Source organism: Chionomys nivalis, chromosome 4 (assembly GCF_950005125.1).
Source record: "Chionomys nivalis chromosome 4, mChiNiv1.1, whole genome shotgun sequence".
Taxonomy (NCBI): domain Eukaryota; kingdom Metazoa; phylum Chordata; class Mammalia; order Rodentia; family Cricetidae; genus Chionomys; species Chionomys nivalis.
This window is the reverse complement of record NC_080089.1, coordinates 47,264,578-47,284,346: the sequence shown is the minus strand read 5'-3', so window position 1 is coordinate 47,284,346 and position 19,769 is coordinate 47,264,578. Positions and strand designations below refer to the sequence as shown.

The following is a 19,769-nucleotide window of genomic DNA, read 5'->3' as shown; positions in this document are numbered from 1 at the left end:
GGGCATCACAGTATTAGGAGACTGGATTCTGAACATCATGGGATGAATCCCAGCTTTGCCTCTTAATAGTTTTGTATCCTTGAGCTATTTTGTAACTTTTTGTTTTTGTTTTTGTGACAGGGTTCCTCTGTGCTGGCCTGGCTGGCCTGGAACTCTTTCTGTAGACCAGGCTGTCCTTGAACTTACAGAGATCCGGCCTGCCTCTGCCTCCTGACTGTTGGAATTAAAGGCATGTACCACCACTGCTAGACTTGTGCTGGCAAACTTTGTAACTTCTATACCATCTAAAGAATGGCTAGTATCCGCCTCTTAGGATAAAGTTAAACTACCTAGTCAAAGAGGCTGGCAAAAGACAAGCCCTCTGTAATATGTGCTATCACTGTTTTTATCACCAAAATCAACATTAATATCAAATATACATTGATGTCTAGCACATGTCACGTTCTTAGTACAATCTATTAATCCAACCATCATTTCAAAAAATCTTGCAACAACATAAAAGTATCATTTTAACATCTAAGAATGCCTAGCTTTAGCATATCTGATGTAGCACAGTGAACTATTTCTATTCTTTAGTTAATTAAAGTTAGAGATTAGCATTGTGGTTGTTTAAGTGAGAATCCTCTGTAATGAATCTTCTTTCTGTCCCTCTAACCAGCTCCCAAATAATGCCATGGAGACTTAATATTAATTATAAAAGCTCTGTGTATAGCTTAGGCTTGTTTCCAACTACCTCTTATAACTTAACCCGTTTCTATAAATCCATATTTTACCATGTAACTTTTTAATCTTTCTTTTATTTTGTATATCTGACTCCTTCTGTGTCTCCTATACCTCCTGCCTGGCTACTGGTCATTCAACTCTTTATTAAAACAATCACAGCACTGTATCTTCACACTGCGTACAAATATTCCAAAACATGCTCCTCTAGGCTGATGTATTGGAATACTTGGTCCTCAGTTGATGAAAATATTTAGGAAGGATTAGGAGGAGCCACTTTGCTGGAGGAGGTATGTCACTGGGTTTGGCTTTGAGGTTTCAAAAGCCCAAGCCATTCCCTCTTAACTTTCTAGATATCTGCTTCATGTTTGTAGATCAAGTGTTAGGGCTCAGCTACTGCTCCAATGCTATGTCTGCCTGCATGTTGCCCTACTCTCCATCATGATGATCATGGACTCCAATCTTGTGGAATGGTAAGCCTCCAAGTTAAATGCTTTCTATTATAAGTTGCCTTGGTCATGGTGTTTGTTTTGATACGGCAATAGGAAAGTACCAGGACAAGCATATATAGAGTATCAGATTCATTATAACATTTTCTTTCTCATACACACACACATACATACGTACACACACACACACACACACACACACACACACCTGAATATCTGTCATTCTTATTTGGTTTCCCTTCACATTGTTGTCCCAGGATCCACTGTCACCTCTGGCTTACTCTCTGACTTCCCCAAGATGCCCCCGAAACTTCTGCTTTCTCACTATGGACTCCATTTTTCTCCCCTTTTCCACACTTCCAAGTTCTTTCTCTCTCATGACCTCTTTTCTCATTTCATGACCTGAGGTAATGAGTAAATAGATGCACATGCAACTTTTAAGCATAGTCATTTGTTTTGGAGAAAAACAGGGTGTGTTTGTGTTTCTGATTCTGGCTCATTTTGCTTTACACAAGCTTCCCCTTCTCTATATGCCAAAAATAAACTTGCTGAGAACGAAACTGCTGTGTTGGGGGGGGGAATCCCCATTCCCAATAGCAAAAATAATACCTTGGAATAAATCTAACCAAGGAGACAAAAGACTTTCACAGTGAAAACTTTCAGATGCTGAAGGAAGAATTGCTAGAAGATTGAAAGGCTTCCCATGCTTCTGAATTGGCAGAATTAATGTTGAAAAAAATACTACAGTACCAAATGATATCTAACTACATGAGTTTGTGCTTATCTTGAATGCCCTTGTGTTCCCAGCAGATTCAAAAAAAAAAAAAAAAAAAAGCCTTGCTGAATGTAACTGTCTCGGTTCATAGCTGTTTTCTTTATTTATTTTAGCCATCGAGATAGAGCATTTCATGCTTTTTTGGTTTTTAGGGTTAATGACAGGTGAGCTGGTGCAGTTCTGATGGTTTGCCTGTGCAGGTAGGTCGATGGTTCTCTCCCTTCAGTGTTTAATATTGTTCCACAGTTTCAGGTTTTGATATCTGTATTGTGTCACACGGACATTCTTTATTGGTGAGGCTATTTGGATCTCTAAATGTTTCTTGTGTTTGCCTTCTCCTACATTTGGGACTTTTTCTGCTATAATTTCATTGAACAGATTCTCTCTATGCCTTTAGTACATTATATATATATATATATATAACATATATATGCACACACACATATATATGTATATATATATATACACACACAACCTTTTTCTTCTATCCCATGAATTCTTCTTTTTTAAATTTATTAGATTTTTTAAAAAAAAATACCAATCCAAGTTTCCACTCCCTCCCCTCCTCCCATTTCCTCCACACACCCTCCCACCCCACCCCAATCTAATCCTCAAAGAGGGTAAGGCACAGTGCCTTGTGGAAGGTCCAAGGCCCTCTCTACTATATCTAGGCCAAGAAAGGTATACATTCAAAGAGAATAGGATTCCCAAAAGCCAGTACATGCAGTAGGGATAAATCCCAGTGCCACTGCCAGTGGCCCCTCAGTCTGCCCCAACCATGCAACTGTGAGCCACATTCAGAGAAACTAGTTTGGTCCTATGCTTGTTCCTTCCTAGTCCAGTTGGAGTTGGTGAGCTCCCATTAGCTCAGGCAAACTGTTTCAGTAGGTGAACCCATCATAGTCTTGACCTCCTTGCTCATATTCTCATTCCATCCACTCTTCAACTGGACTTTGGGAGCTCAGTCCAGTTTCGATGTGGGTCTCTGCCTCTGCCTCCATCAGTTTCCCCTTGGGCCTGAATTGAATCCACCCACATATTTGTATGTTGTTTGGGACCACTGAAGATATTTATCAGAAAACTTTAAAAATCTCCATCTGGCACTCTACCTTCTTTGGCATCTATGAGTTCAGTAGTTGGGGAGTGGTGACCTCCTAGAGAAGTTTTTTATAGTCTCTCATTGTCATGTTTCTTATGTGTTTGTTTGTGATCTGTTCATCTGTTGATTTGACCATCTCTTCCAAGTGTGTGTGTGTGTGTGTGTGTGTGTGTGTGTATTATTGAGTAACCCAGAAGGCTCAGTTCTCAATCCCATTCTAGAAGAAAACAAATCCCTACAACAGGAACAATGCCAGAAATATACTCAAAATCATTTATAGCTCCCTCACCCATTACCAGTGACCATAGACCCCACATGGCAGGGGTACTGTAGAAGGTGCTCTGGGGTTAAACAATATTGCAGGTGAGTGTGGAAATCATAGTAGTGAATAGAAGGAGACACAGAGGAGAAGTGGGATTAAATAATGGAAGGAGAGAGAAGAGTGGGGAAGATTGCTGTGGAAAAGGAAAGAGCAAAATAGTAGAAAACAAGGGCTCCCCAATAATGAAAAAAGTTCAAATACAAACTCGGAGAAATAAAAGAAAGTGGATGAAAAAGAAAATCACAAGTATTTAAAAGTAAGGTAAAGTCAAAGCACTACTTTTTGTGAGGGAAGGAGAGGAACAGGGAGGCAAAAGCAAGCCAAGGAAGGGGAAAATATAGTATTACCAATAATGAAAAAGTGTATGCATAATTATATGAATGCTTAAAAAGAATAACCACGAAAATCATAAAAATGACAAAGTAGAAAAGCACGAAAGTGAGAGAAATGAAGACTCTAAATGCCCATGCCTTTCCCCTGGAGTGTTCACTGCCTTGTAACCATGCAGAGCCAGCTCATCTGTGTGACTGAATCTCATGCTTCGATTTCTTTATCTTACGAAAGAAGAATGATGGGTAATAGTAATGGAACTGAGTGGTCGGTGTGTGTATTGTGGTTGGGGTCTATTTGACTCCTTCTGGGGATGGTGGCGAGAAGTAGTGCTGGCCATTCTATCCTTGTTTTCTTTAGTGGTTGGAGTGAGAGCAAACACTCTCGCAGAGACACCAGCCTTCACCCCACCCTTAAACATTTGCTTATTCTGACACTCCTATAAGTTCATTGGCCAGTCTCAATTTTACAATGGAAAATTTGACATAAAACCCTACAGTTAAACTTTGCTTTTTACGGTTAAATAACACGGTTTCAATATGGCTCTGGTTCGCTGCCTTATTGTTCCTGAATTAGTCCATAGCAATGAGCAGCCATCATAATCTACCTGATGTTGGCGGACTGTGGCTCTTGTCTTGGAGGAATATTGGGTTGCTTTTTCTGGGACAGGAACAAATGCTCATTCACTCCAGATAGACATGGCACCAATGATATAGCAAACAAATGATCCATACAAGTTTAGTTTGGGAAGCCAATGAATTTATTGGATTTATTGGGATGCTGGTAAAGGGGTTACTTACATAAGCCAGAGTGAGGGGTTACAGGAGCCCAGATGAGGGGTTATCTAGAGAAGCCCGGGCTGGGGGGTTACTTAGAGGAGCCTGGGTGAAGGTTACAGGAGCCTATGTGAACCTCCTAAAGCTGAATCATCGAAAAGTCCCACTCACAATGGGAATTGTCTCCTGAAAGCTGCATAAATGCAGCCTCCCTTCAGTTAACCGTCACTTGTTTTATATATATATATATATATATATATATATATATATATATATATATATTCAAACAGCTCCTGAGCTGGGTGGGGGTGCTGCAAGAGGGAGGGAGTGGCTGGGATCTCTGGTGAAGTTCTAATGACCCCCCCCCCGTCCTCATTGTGAGAAAACACCTACAGGCCTGCTCTTGTGAAGGGCTCCTGGTTGTGCACCACAGGTGCGCCTTTAGGATACTTACAGCCACGTTATGCCTAGAGGACAGTGGCCCACAACAGGAGAATTGCTTTTTCAATTACCAAAACATTGGAGAATATAAATTTTCACTAGAAGCAGAATAATTCTTTTTCAAAGAATTAATTAAAAAATACAAAAGAAGCCAAAGACTGCTGCTTCATAAATTCAGTGAATTTAGAGTTCCTTCTCTCCCTTCCTCCCTCCTTTATTCCTTCCTTCCTTTCTTCTCTCTTCCTTCCTTCCCTCCCTCTTTCCCTCCTTTCCTTTCTTCCCTCCCTTCCTTCTTCCTTTCCCCTTCCTTCTTTTTTTTTACTTATTTATTTATTTTTATTCTTTTTTAATTAAAATTTCCACCTGCTCCCCATTTCCCATTTCCCTCCCCTCCTCCCAAATATTGCCCTCCCCCCACTTCCCTCCCCCTATCCCCACTCCTCTTCTCCTCCCCCCACTCCATTTCCCCCTCCCTCTCGATACTGAAGAGCAGTCCAAATTCCCTGCCCTGCGGGAAGACCAAGGTCCTTCTATCTACGTCCAGAAAGGTGAGCGTCCAAACAGGCTAAGCTCCCACAAAGCCAGTTCGTGTATTAGGATCGAAACCTAGGGCCATTGTCCTTGGCTTCTCATCAGTCTTCATTGACCGCCATGCTCAGAGAGTCCGGAATCAACCCATGCTTATTCAGTCCCAGACCAGCTGGCCTTGGTGGGCTCCCAATAAATCAGTTCCACTGTCACAGTGGGTGGGTGCATCCCTCGTGGTCCTGATTTTTTGCTCATGTTCTCCCTCCTTCTGCTCCTCATTTGGACCTTAAGAGCTCAGACCGTTGCTCCAAATTGAGACTCTGTCTCTACCTCGATCCATCGCCAGATGAAGGTTCTAAGGTGATATGCAAGATATTCATCAGTATAGGATAGGGTCATTTCAGGTTCCCTCTCCTTAGTTGCCCAAGGTACCAGCTGGAGACATATTCCTGGACACCGGTCTGAACCGGTCTGAACCGGATTGAACCGGTCTGAACCGGTCTGAACCGGCCCGAACCGGTCTGAACCGGCCTGAACCGGTCCAAACCGGTCCGGACCGGATTGAACCGGTCTGAACCGGTTTGAACTGGTCTGAACCGGTCCAAACCGGTCTGCACCGGATTGAACCGGTTTGAACTGGTCTGAACCGGATTGAACCGGTCTGAACCGGTCTGAACCGGCCCGAACCGGATTGAACCGGTCTGAACCGGTCTGAACCGGTCTGAACCGGCCTGAACGGGATTGAACCGGCCTGAACCGGATTGAACCGGCCTGAACCGGTTTTAACTGGCCTGAACCGGTTTGAACTGGTCCGTACCGGATTGAACCGGTCTGAACCGGCCCAAACCGGTCTGAACCGGATTGAACCGGTCTGAACTGGTCTAAACCGGCTTGAACCGGTCTGAACTGGTCTGAACCGGTTTGAACCGGTCCGAACCGGTATGAGCAGGTCTGAACCGGTTTGAACCGGTCCGAACCGGTTTGAAACAGTCTGAACCGGATTGAGCAGGTCCGGACCGGCTTGAGCCGGTCTGGACCGGTTTGAGCCGGTCTGAGCCGGCTTGAACCGGTTTGAACCGGTCTGAACCGGACTGAGCTGGTCTGAACCGGTTTGAGCCGGATTGAACCGGTCTGAACCGGTCCGAACCGGCTTGAACCGGTCTGAACTGGATTGAACCGGTCTGAACAGGATTGAACCGGTTTGGACCGGTCTGAACCGGATTGAACCGGTCTGAACCGGTTTGAACTGGTCTGAACCGGTCCAAACCGGTCTGCACCGGATTGAACCGGTTTGAACTGGTCTGAACCGGATTGAACCGGTCTGAACTGGATTGAACCGGTCTGAACCGGATTGAACCGGTTTGGACCGGTCTGAACCGGATTGAACCGGTCTGAACCGGTTTGAACTGGTCTGAACCGGTCCAAACCGGTCTGCACCGGATTGAACCGGTTTGAACTGGTCTGAACCGGATTGAACCGGTCTGAACCGGATTGAACCGGTCTGAACCGGCCCGAACCGGATTGAACCGGTCCGAACCGGCCTGAACTGGTCCGAACCGGATTGAACCGGTCCAAACCGGTCTGAACCGGTCCGGACCGGATTGAACCGGTCCGAACCGGTTTGAACTGGTCTGAACCGGTCCAAACAGGTCTGCACCGGATTGAACCGGCCTGAACCGGATTGAACCGGCCTGAACCGGCCTGAACCGGTTTGAACTGGTCCGAACCGGTATGAACCGGTTTGAGCAGGTCTGAACCGGTTTGAACCGGTCCGAACCGGTTTGAAACAGTCTGAACCGGATTGAGCAGGTCCGGACCGGCTTGAGCCGGTCTGGACCGGTTTGAGCCGGTCTGAGCCGGCTTGAACCGGTTTGAACCGGTCTGAACCGGATTGAGCTGGTCTGAACCGGTTTGAGCCGGATTGAACCGGTCTGAACCGGTCCGAACCGGCTTGAACCGGTTTGAACCGGTCTGAACCGGATTGAACCGGTCTGAACCAGTTTGAACTGGTCTGAACCGGATTGAACCGGTCTGAACCGGTCTGAACCGGTCTGAACCGGTTTGAACTGGTCTGAACCGGTCTGAACCGGTCTGAACCGGTTTGAACCGGCCTGAACCGGATTGAACCGACCTGAACCGGATTGAACCGGCCTGAACCGGTTTGAACTGGCCTGAACCGGTTTGAACTGGTCCGTACCGGATTGAACCGGTCTGAACTGGCCCAAACCGGTCTGAACCGGATTGAACCGGTCTGAACCGGTCCGAACCGGCTTGAACCGGTTTGAACCGGTCTGAACTGGATTGAACCGGTCTGAACCGGATTGAACCGGTTTGGACCGGTCTGGACCGGATTGAACCGGTCTGAACCGGTTTACCGGTTTGAACTGGTCTGAACCGGATTGAACCGGTCTGAACCGGATTGAACCGGTCTGAACCGGTCCGAACCGGATTGAACCGGATTGAACCGGTCTGAACCGGTTTGAACCGGCCTGAACCGGTTTGAACTGGTCTGAACCGGTTTGAACTGGTCCATACCGGATTGAACCGGTCTGAACCGGCCCAAACCGGTCTGAACCGGATTGAACCGGTCTGAACCGGTTTGAACTGGTCTAAACCGGCTTGAACCGGTCTGAACTGGTCTGAACCGGTTTGAACCGGTCCGAACCGGTATGAACCGGTTTGAGCAGGTCTGAACCGGTTTGAGCAGGTCTGAACCGGTTTGAACCGGTCCGAACCGGTTTGAACCAGTCTGAACCGGATTGAGCAGGTCCGGACCGGCTTGAGCCGGTCTGGACCGGTTTGAGCCGGTCTGAGCCGGCTTGAACCGGTTTGAACCGGTCTGAACCGGATTGAGCTGGTTTGAACCGGTTTGAGCCGGATTGAACCGGTCCGAACCGGCTTGAACCGGTTTGAACCGGTCTGAACCGGATTGAACCGGATTGAACCGGTCTGAACCGGTCTGAACCGGTCTGAACCGGTCTGAACTGGATTGAACCCGTCTGAACCGGATTGAACCGGTCTGAACCGGTTTGAACCAGTCTGAACCGGTTTGAGCCGGTATTAACCGGCTTGAACCGGTCCGAACCGGTTTGAACCGGTCCGAACCGGTATGAACCGGTTTGAGCCGGTCTAAACCGGCTCGAACCGGTCTGAACCGGTCTGAGCCGGTTTGGACCGGTCTGAACCGGATTGAACCGGTCTGAACCGGTTTGAGCCGGTCCGAGCCGGATTGAGCCGGTCTGAACTGGTTTGAGCTGGTATGAACCGGTTTGAACTGGTATGAACCGGTTTGAGCTGGTCTGAACCGGTTTGAACTGGTCCGAACCGGCATGAACCGGTTTGAGCTGGTGTGAACCGGTTTGTGCGGGTCCTAACCGGTCTGAACCGGTCTGAACCGGCTTGAACCGTTTTGACCCGGCTTGAACCGGTCTGAACCGGATTGAACCGGTTTGAACTGGTCTGAACCGGTCTTAACTGGATTGAACCGGTCTGAACCGGTCTGAACCGGATTGAGCCGGTCTGAACCGGCTTGAACCGGTCTGAACCGGGTTTTTGGCGGCCTGAAGTAGCTTGAACCCGTTCTAACCGGCTTGAACCGGTCTGAACCGGCTTGAACTGGCATAAACCGGCCTGAACTGGTCTGAACCGGCTTGGACTGGTCTGCACCGGCTTGAACCAGTTTGAACCAGGTGGAACTGGTTTGAGCCAGTTTTAGCTGGCTGGCCTGAACCGGTTTGAGCCAATCTGACCGGGCTTGAACCAGACTGAAGTCATCTGAACCGGTTTGAACCGGCCTGAACCAGTATGAACCAGCTAGAACCGGTCTCAACCGGTTTTAGCCAGCCTGAACCGGTCTCAGAAACACTCTCCCTGCTGGGCTCAGACAGTCATATCTCAAACACCACTCTACTCCACAGCCAACCCCTCCCATGCCCAGAGAGCAGAAGTCACATTCCCACCTCTGAGTCTCAGTCTGACTCCTCTGCATCCTGCAGAGGGCCCTGCTGTGCTGCTGACTGCCACCTAGGCTTCTACCCATGACTTAGCTCCCCTCCCGTCTGACTCCTCTGATCTGACAGCCTTGTCTATTCATCTGGATATGCCAGGCTAACTGGGCACGGGGCTCCAACCAACACACATCTGGACTTTACCCAGGGCTCTAACTGCAGTTGGGCCTCTCATCTGCCTCCACCTTACCTCTATGCCCCAGGTTCTTTCCTCCCAAGAGAAGGCAAAGGAGGAAGAGAGACAGGCTCGGGGCTCGCCAGTGCCTGAGCCTCCTGACTCCCTAGGTTTTCTGGTCTGCTCCTACAGCCTAACACTTGTAGCACGTTTGTCCTGTCCCTTGGGAAGGCTACTCTTGTGCATGGATCTTTCTTTGGCAGATTTCTAAAATTCCTGTCATTGCCAATATTCTGGACTGCCCATGATGAATAAATTCTTACCTGAAGTTTGTTCAAAGACTCTGGGTAGAGGTTCTCCCTCTGCCATACACTGTCTGGCCACAGACGCTGTTTTACACACACTTGGTGTAAGTCTCCATTGTCGTATAACTACAGCATTCTGGCACTCAATCTGGGGGTGAGAGGGTGGTAGAAAGGAGGAGATAGGAGTGAGAACATGGAGAAATGGGATAGTTTAGGGAGGAGAGGGATGAAGTGGGAGAGCAATGAAAGGGAGATCTTGATAGAGCCACTATGGGGTTAGAAAGAAACCTGGTGCTAGGGAAATTCCCCCAAATCCACAACAATGACCCCAAATAAGAGTCCTATCAATAGTGGGGTGGGTGCCTGAACTGAACTTTCCCTCTGATCAGATGGGTGAATACCACCACTAACATCATAGAGCCTTCATCCAGCAACTAACAGAACAAGATGCAGAGATCCACAACCAACCACCACGCCAAGCTCCAGAAATCCAACTGAAGAGAGGGAGGAGGTAATACATGAGCAAGGGAGGTAAAGATCATGAGGGAGTGTTGGGAGCTGTGAACACCCAGATCCTGAAACAACTTGTTTTCCCCTGATCTGAGTGCCTACAGCTGCTCTGAGAAACTCTAACTGCAGTTAGAGTTCCTGATGGCAGGAGAGTGCTTTCTGGTGAGTTTGGCTGGGGCGTGGCTAAAGCTGCCCCTGAACACAATAAAGGGGGAATTCTTGGGGCATTCTGGCATCAAGGATGACCTGTCTCTCTCTGTCTGTGCGTCTTTGTGTGTTTCAATCTCCAGCCCCTTGCCCAGTTCACGAACTGAACGGTGGTGCCTAGAGCACAGACGGGTGTGGTACGCCGCAAGGGAGAAATCTACAGAGACAGCTGAACCAAGCTCACAGGAGCTCACGAACCCTAGACTGACAGCTGTGCAGACTGCATGGGATCGGACCTGGTCCTCAATACGTGGGAGACAGCGGTGAAACTTGCACTGTCTGTGAGACCCATGGCGGTAGGACCAGGATCTATCCGTGGTGCATGAGCTAGCTCTGCACTCTGATCTTTAGGCAAGCTTTATTTGTTAGATCATAAACAAAATATCATAGGTTGGTTACATGGCCATGAATATCCATGGAATATAATTGTTGAGAGGCCTTGCTGACTGATCAAAGGTGCTGTCTATCATGGCCTCTCAGCTTTTTATCCAAAGCTTGAAGGCATGGGACTCCTGGACTCTCCACAATGAGATTTTCTGCTCTTTACCTGCTGATATCTGGAGAATATCTCTGCGCCTGGACGACTACCCTATCTAAAAGCTGTCTCAAAGTCTAGATGCCTGATTTATCTTTAGCATGACTCTTGGTACAGATCCTTGCTGAAGCCTCCCCTGCTGCACACATGGTGACTAAGACTTGTACTAGTAACTCTGCTATAGGACTCTGCTGCCTTATGATAGGATTGTACCACTTAATGCAAATTAGGGATTGTCCCCAGGATTTTTATTCTCATATAATTCTTACGCTCTGGAATAAAGCCGAGGTGATTCACTGAAGTCTGTCTCCCGGAGAGCTGTCTCTATTGTATCCATTGCCAGAGGAACCCTGTTCCCTGCTTCTGCTCCCTCTATTCCCATGGACCAATGCAGCCAATGCTCCCTCTGGGAAGAAGCAGAATCACGATGTGTAATTGGAGAGGATGAGTGTGGAGAGATCTGTGGGTAGCCTTCTTAGAAATGGAAAGAACGGTAAGATGTTTCTGTTTAATCTGAATCCTCACCAGAGGTGTCCTCAACAGGAGAGGATACAGGTGTTGAGTGGAGGGGATGGCAGTCTCTGCAGACACCTGTCAGCCCCTTCTCTAGTCGTCTGGTCTTGTGAAATCTTATTACCTCTAACCCTTTATTGTTCTATGATCCTAGCTTCCTCTCTCCACCATTTATTCCATTGTAACTGCAGCCCCTTCTAATACTTCTGTAACTAAATATTTTCAGTCTGTGGAATAGTTATGTTCCTTGTTGTTCATTAATTTAACATGTGCTTCATGAAAGATGAATATGTACCATATGAAATGACTGCTTCCTTTCATCTCTTCAAATATAGCATCTCTACTGGATTCCAGTTAACTTCTGCATAGCCCTGTGTCTGCCTATCATCTGGTATTCATTCTTGTATAGTAACTGAATAAATTAAGGTTGGTTTTGTAATAACCTGAGGCTGCTCCTTTTCAGTTTCATAATGTAATGGGGCATTAGGTTCTGATCTAAATTTCTGTGCTGTGTCTGAGTATTTTTCTTATTTTCATTAGTAGGTCTTTCTAAAGCCTTCATGTTAGCAGTGAAAATTTTCTTATTTTCATTGATGACTCTTTCTAAGGTTTATATCTCATCAGCAGTAAGTAAGTCTTTCTAAAGTTTGTATTTTATCAATGATAAGTCTTTCTAAGGCTTGTATATCATCAGTCAAATTATATTTGATATGGTTATCAAACCACTTTTAAAGGACAAAATAGCAATTACTAAGATGATATTAACTACCATCAACATTAAGTCAATCCCAGATAAATCATTTATCCTATCATTTAAAATTTTCACTTTCAAGCCATCTATAATAGAACTATACATTGTGGGCCCTATCACCTGCATTGTGATATTCACTCTCCTAAAGGACTTTCCAGGTATCTCACCAAATCTTTTGACTTCTCAGTTTTTCCATGGTGTCTGTAGTAAACTCAAGCCCCTTCTGTAATTTTCAAGCTGTAACCTGTTTTCAGAGTCCTAGCAAGCAGCTGTCCCCCTGCTGTGAATGTTCCTGCAGAGAATGCCGGGCAGCAGCTGTGGCAGATCTAGCTGTCTTGACTTCTGAGTCTACATGGTTATGACCCACATTGGGCGTCAAACATTGTTTATCCTCGGCACAGTGACTGCACCTTAATCTGCTGCTATTTCAGCTAGCAACCGTGACTCCACAGTTACTTTCCTGCATCTCTGGCAGAGGCCTGGACACTCATTCCACAGCCTGGTGGGAATTCTCTTCCTGCAGTCACTGGATCTGCTCCTGCCACTGAAGCCAGCTTTAAATCTCTATGGTTATATTCATAAATAAGATTCAAGGTTCGAAGACTGGGGTGAAAGCCTGATAGTTCAGAGAGGTTGAGTAGCACCTAGCTTACTAACTTCTCTCCTCACTTGCATCTCTGAAAGGAACATTCTTCTGCTCTGCCAAACAAAAACCTTCATCACTTTAAAATCCCTCCTTACTACTTCCTGTGCATCTCTCTGTTTCTTCCAGATACCTTCTGCTGCTCTATGCTTACTTTACATCAAGTAGTTGATGACTCAATCTCTTGACACAGGGTTAATTTTATGTAATGAACTCAAATACAAACTTGTGGTCCACGGTGTTATCAGCAATTCCCCCAACAGGCAGGAGGTGATGGGAGCTTCAGAGATTAGGACAGTAGGAGTGGGCATTGACACTGTGAGCAATGGTTCTGAGTGCTTTTTTGATCAGTCAGGCTCATTTAGATAGACTCCTTTGTGAATGTTCTAACTTCTTTTCTATTATTCTGTTGGGAAGGCTGCTTTCATGTTTATGTACAAGTTTAATTTTTAATTCTTAGCATACATATTTTTAATTCATTCTTGTATGCCACTCTTCTCTCTATGTAAGTACTTCTCCATAATTTTTAAAGAATTTTTTTCTTTATCCCCAAAAAGGATAAAGATATTTATATGGTTTGACTTTAAAAATCTGGTTGTTTTACATTTAGTAGTTAAATCTATGGTACACCTTGAATTGTTTTTGTGTGGGTGCAGCAGGAGGTAGGGTTTAAAAGACAGATCTATCACATGAATAGCAGCTTATCTGCATGGCTAGCAAGTCCCAGGTGCATTGTAGTGTGACCTTATGTCATCAGTCATAAGGCAATGTGTGCATGGGTCTGTGTCTGCTGTGTTCTGTTACCTTCACCCATTTGTTTATTCTCTCTTCTGCAGATATCTGTGTGCATACATGTCTGTGTGTGTAGCGGGTTAAGAGACTGGTGTAAGACTAGGGCCCGCTTGTTCATCCCAGCCACCCAGCTAGCTTAGCCCTGAAATAACCACACAGAAACTATATTAATTAAATCATTGCTTGGCTCATTAGTTCTAACTTCTTATTAGCTAACTCTTACATATTAGTTTAACTCATTTCTATTAATCTGTATATCTCCATGAGTTTGTGGCCTACAAGCAAAGTCTCAAAACATCTATCCCCAGCAGTGGGTCCATGGTGTCTCTCCGACTCTGCTTTCTTCCTCCCAGAATTCAGTTCTCTCTTCTATGCCTACCTAAGTTGTGCCCTATCAGGCCAAGGCTGTTTCTTTATTCATTAACCAATGCAAGCTGAACATGGAGAGAAGGACCTCCCACACCAGACTAACATGGGGTTTTCCCTCAGTTTCCCTCCATCTTATTCATTGAGGCAGGGTCTCTCTGTTGAACCCAGTCTTTGTCATTTCAATTGGTGTAGGTAGCTTCTCACAATGGGAATCCTTGGTATGAGAGAGTAAATGTTCATACAACATGTAATGTGTTACATGGTGTTTCTAGGAGCTCTGTGAGCTAATTTAGATATTCACAATAATGCCAGACATGAGTGTCATCAGCCTCATTTTATAGATGAAGAGACTGAGGCATGAAGAGGTCACATAACTTGGGTAAGTTGGGAAGAGTGCACAGAAACTGAGCAGTATGCTTGGAATAAATACTCCAGCCTTCCTACCTCTGTAGATGCCATCTTGCTGGCCTACCATCTATCCAGTAACATGTTGTTAAATATGATTATCTTACAGGCCCAGTTCATTGTGTTCCTTCTCATCTAGCTGAGCTCAGTCCTGGGCAATGGGCTCATCATCCTGCTGATGTGCCTGGACACACATCTGCACACTCCCATGTACTTCTTCCTCTGTAATCTTGCCCTGTTGGATATGGGCTATGTCACCACCACTATTCCCCAGATGTTGGTACATCTTCTTGCTAAATCCCAGACCATCTCCTTTGCTGGACATTGGCTTCAGATGTATATGTTTGGTGCATTGGCAATCACAGAGTGCATCCTCTTTGTGGTCATGGCTTATGACCTACTGGTATGTGGCAATTTGCTACCCATTGAGTTATACTGTCATCCTCACCTGGGACTTGTGCATATGGTTGGCAGCTGGAACCTGGGTCTGTGGTTTCTTCTTCTCTCTGATACACACCTTCTTCACCATGAGGCTTCCATACTGTGGCCCTAACATGGTTAACCATTATTTCTGTGAAGGATCTTCAGTACGTAGTTTGGCCTGCATGGACACTCATCTTATTGAAATAGTGGATCTAGCCATGAGTTTCTTCATAAATGTTGTCCCAATCTCCCTCATTGTCGCCTCTTATATTCATATTGCCACGGCTATTTTCAAGATCAAGTCCACCCAGGGCCACTCCAAGGCATTCTCTACCTGTGCCTCCCACCTGACTGTGGTCACACTCTTCTACGGTCCAGCCACTTACATATACCTAAGGCCCAACTCCAGCTATTCCCCCGAGCATGACAAGCAGATCTCACTCTTTTATAATGTCTTCTCAGCCCTGCTCAACCCCATGGTCTACAGCCTAAGGAACAGAGACATCAAGAGAGCATTTCTCAAGATGATAGATATGGTAGGTGGATTGTTGAATCTTAGGTAAACATTGGATAAATGCTCAATATTTAAGACAGAGACAGTCTAGTTATGGTACGTAAACAACACTGAGCATTGAATCCAATATAGCTATTTAATAACTGGGGACAATATTCTTGAAACGGAGATGACAGTCTTAATGAATAGCTTACAGTACAATTTAAGTGAAAACATCTCAGTAATCTTTGTGGTTGTGGTTATAAGTAGAAAGACTTGCTTATTGCTCACATTTGTTAGTTGTAGCTGGGGAGTAATCTTGTGTAGCTAGATCCATCCTGAAGGAGAATTCCTGTATCCAGTGCATTCTATATCAGAAGGAAAAGAGTGGATAAACCCCATGATGTGTCAGCTTCCCAGTAATGACCAGTGCCTTTGCATACATTCTTTTGCCAATAAAAGCATCATGGTCCAGCCTGACAGCAAGAGGATGGAAATATTTTCTTCCACAGAGAAGCAACATAAGTCATTTGACTGTAGTCTGGTATCTATAGTTCCAGTATAGAGAAGTGAGTGAGTAACAGGAGGGATGTAGCCTGATGTATACTCACAGATGGCAACAGCATGCCTGTAAACCATCAGAAAACATGCTGTTAGAGACATTATAATGGAAACAGCAGAGGCTGAGGTGCTATGTCCTAGGTAGTACATCAAGGTTGCCATTATGAAAATTAAAATATGAAAAATAAAATTGGTACAGGCCAGAGACCAAAGTTTATACATAAATTCAATGTGGTCTATAGATAAACATGTTGAACTCTGCAGTGTGTGTCACATAACACAAGATTAGAAATTAAGGGCTCTGGATTTCATCACAACATTTCCAAGTACTTCTGCAAGTGGCAGTAGCATCCGAGGGCAGGTATCACCTTTGCCTGCTTTCTGCTGCCTCATTTCTTACACTTTGATGGTGGGCATCATTTTCCTATCATCTACACAGTAGTCAATCAGAAAATCCCTCTGTGATTCAGGGTGTGGGTGTTTACACTTTATATATCACGTGATGTTCTGTTGAGCAGTCTGTTTTCTTGTAGGAGTCTTTAACAATAATTCTTTTTAAGAATCTTTTGAGTACTTCTCCATCTTCTCTTCTTCATTCTTCACCTTCTTTTTCTTTCTTTCGTTTTCTTATTTGGTTTTTCAAGACAAGGTTTCTCTGTAGCTTTTGGAGTCTGTCCTGGAACTGATGCTGTAAAACAGGCTGGCCTTGAACTCACAGATATAAATCTTGAGGTACAAAATTTTCATATAAACTAAATCTAATATTTTGGATATTCTGCTTTGCTTTTTTTCCTTGTCACTTTGCCAGGTGGGTCAACTGACACCAGATATAGCAAAAACTTTTAAATATGCCTGGGTCTCATGAAGTAAGAGCCATGATTTAACTCTAGATCTGTAACTTAACGTCTGCTCTGCAATCTACAGTATGATTTGCGAGCCAGGCAAGGTGCCGGAGACTGGAACATACACACCCAGAGACAGAGATATGGGTTATCCTTGAATTTTCCAAGAATACCAACTTTAGTGTGCTCCAGGGAAGCTTATATAGTGCCTTCCCTGACCAATTACCATGTCCTTGCTTTCGGAAATTTCAGCTGCAAACCCACCAGAAACCACTCCCCTGTTTCGTGCTCAGAGCATCTGCAAGCACAGAAAAATAAGTTGTTTGGCTCAGAGCAGCTGCAAGCATAGGAAAAAACAAGGTGTTTGCAGGAAATTTAGAGTCTGGAGGGTCTATAATCCCCAACATAGAACCAGCCTCCTTTAACATTATCTACACCAAAAAGACATCTGACGTCCCGCTAACCGGAATCCAGTGACCAGCGAGCTCAGAGATAAATTCTGAGCCCTGGTGATAAAGCAGCCTTGTGACTGTTGCACAGACAGAGCAAAAACATCTTACCTATTTCTGTCTCAGTGCCATGGTTGTAACCAAACTTAAGGGACACACCAGAAAATACAGACAGACCTAACTTCCCAATGAAACAGGGAGGAATAACTTTTGCAATAAGCAAACAGGCAAAACTTTCCAACAAGACAAACAATGCAGCAAAATATATGGACACACCAGAAAGTACAGATAAAAGTTTCCAATAAAACAAAAAAAAAACTTTCCATGGGAAATAAACAAAATTATGCAAACAGAACCAGAACTAGAACCAGAACCAGATGGGCAGCTGTTTGCCTTGCATGAGAGAATGCTGGTGTACGATTGAACCCCCTCCACATTCCACATAATGATCCCATAAAAAAGAACTGGATTATAACTCACAAGGATGAAAGATTTATGGCAGCAGAAACCTGGCAGGTCTGCTAGTGGGTGGGAGACTGTGGCGTGTGTGACAAACAGATACGCCTTGTGGAGTGAACTTGGGTACAGAGTTTATTTATGGGTATTGAGAAAGCTATAAGGGTAAGGGGATTATGGATGGAAGAGAGAAATATATCTATATCTGTATCTATATCTCTATATTTATCTATCTATCGAGGGGGGAGGGTAGGGAGAAAGGGGGATAGATAGTCTTCAGAAGAAGGAAGGACAGAAAGAGAGAGAGGAGAGGAGGACCAGATCAGCTTGCCTTGGTGGAAAGGGGGAGATTAGGGGTGGGCAGAACTTACTCTTAAAGGGACAGAGTACTCAGGTGACAGGGAAGGCCTGCAGAATTATAACATTCTCATCTTTCTCTTATAATAAAAAGGCAAGGAGTTAGGCATAGCAGGTTAAGGGGGTTAGGGCATCAAGTACTGAAGACTACTTTCCTGCTGATTTATGAATGTCAGAGTCTTGGGAAACCCTGAGAAAGCTGGGTGCTGGTCATGTCCTGGGGTATCTGGTTGCTTCAATCCTGTCCAGGATTTGTGGTGTGTCTTTTGGACCTGGCGGGGTGTTGGCAGAGCAGAGGACAAGGTTAAGTATAAGAAGAAAAAAATTTTTTCTTTGGGTTCTGGTAACTGAGGAAGAGTGTATCAGAGCAGGAAATTGAGAGATGGGAGTATCTGACCTCTTTAAAGTGAATCTTTCAATTCAACTCCCTGGAACTCATAAGAATTCTTTGAGTTTGTAAAAAATAAGTTTTAGACACATACATTGTATAAACAACAACATATTTATGCCAAAATGACTGTGATAGATGTTTTTGCATGATGAAAAGTATCTTTAGAAAATGACCAAAAAGAATTTAAAATGTTGACTTTGCAGTATGATACTCTTCAAGAGTTAGATTAATAGCTTATTAGCATTTTATTGATAATGTCATGACTATGAATGGCAGCACAATGAGGGAGAAAAAATTGATAATTTGTGTTTGTCCTCAGATTTTTATAACTTGTAGGTACACACACCTTAATAACTTTCATTTATATGCCTTAAAACAATTTTTATTTAAAACGTGGTAGAAAGTTATACTGAGGAGTGAATAGCTACATGGCAGGACACCCCACTCTCGAGGACCTCCACAGTGGGACAAAACCCCAGGCCCCTACTCCAACCCTCTTGGCTTTTCTAGCAAGCCAGGAGGAGAGTTTCCTGCAGGTAGGTTCCCCATTATCCAACCCCATCCTCCAGACCCTCCAAGTTACATCCCACCCCAGCGCCAAACTCATCTATTCTCCTGCAACCTCGGTGGAACTCTGAAACACAGCTTGCTTCAATACTGAGGGAACTTAAGAAGTGAGTGAACAGCCATATGGTGGGACATTCCACTCTCTAGGACCTCCACAGTGGGACAAAACCCCAGGCCTCTCCTCCAACTCCCTTGGCTTTTCTATCTAGCCAGCAGGAAAGTTCCCTGCAGATAGGCTTCCCCAGTTACCCAACCCAATCCACCATATCCTGCAAAATACTAGCACCATTCCACCTCCAAACTCGCCTATCCTCCTGTGACCTCGGCAGAACTCTGCAACACAGCTTACTACATGATGGAGGAAGGCTATTGCTTAATTAATAAATAAACTGCTTGGCCTGCTAGGTTAGAACATATGTGGGTGGAGTAAACAGAACAGAATGCTGGGAGGAAGAGGAAGTGAGCTCAGATGCCATGCCTCCCCTCTCCAGGACAGACGCAATGAAGCAAGCCACCAGGTCAGACATGCTGAATCTTTCCCGGTAAGACTGGTGCTACACAGATTACTAAATATGGGCTAGGCAAGCTGTGAGAATTAACCATTAAGAGGCTAGCACTAATGGGCCAAGCAGTGTTTA

General features: G+C 45.0%; 1 protein-coding gene and 1 pseudogene across 4 annotated transcripts in view; one reads left to right on the top strand and one right to left on the bottom strand.

The window, feature by feature from the left end:
• Positions 1 to 19,769, bottom strand: part of Nxpe4 (neurexophilin and PC-esterase domain family member 4) — a 292,750-nt gene that overhangs the window by 104,041 nt on the left and 168,940 nt on the right. The window lies entirely within an intron of this gene.
• Positions 14,545 to 15,578, top strand: LOC130873498 (olfactory receptor 2A12-like; annotated as a pseudogene).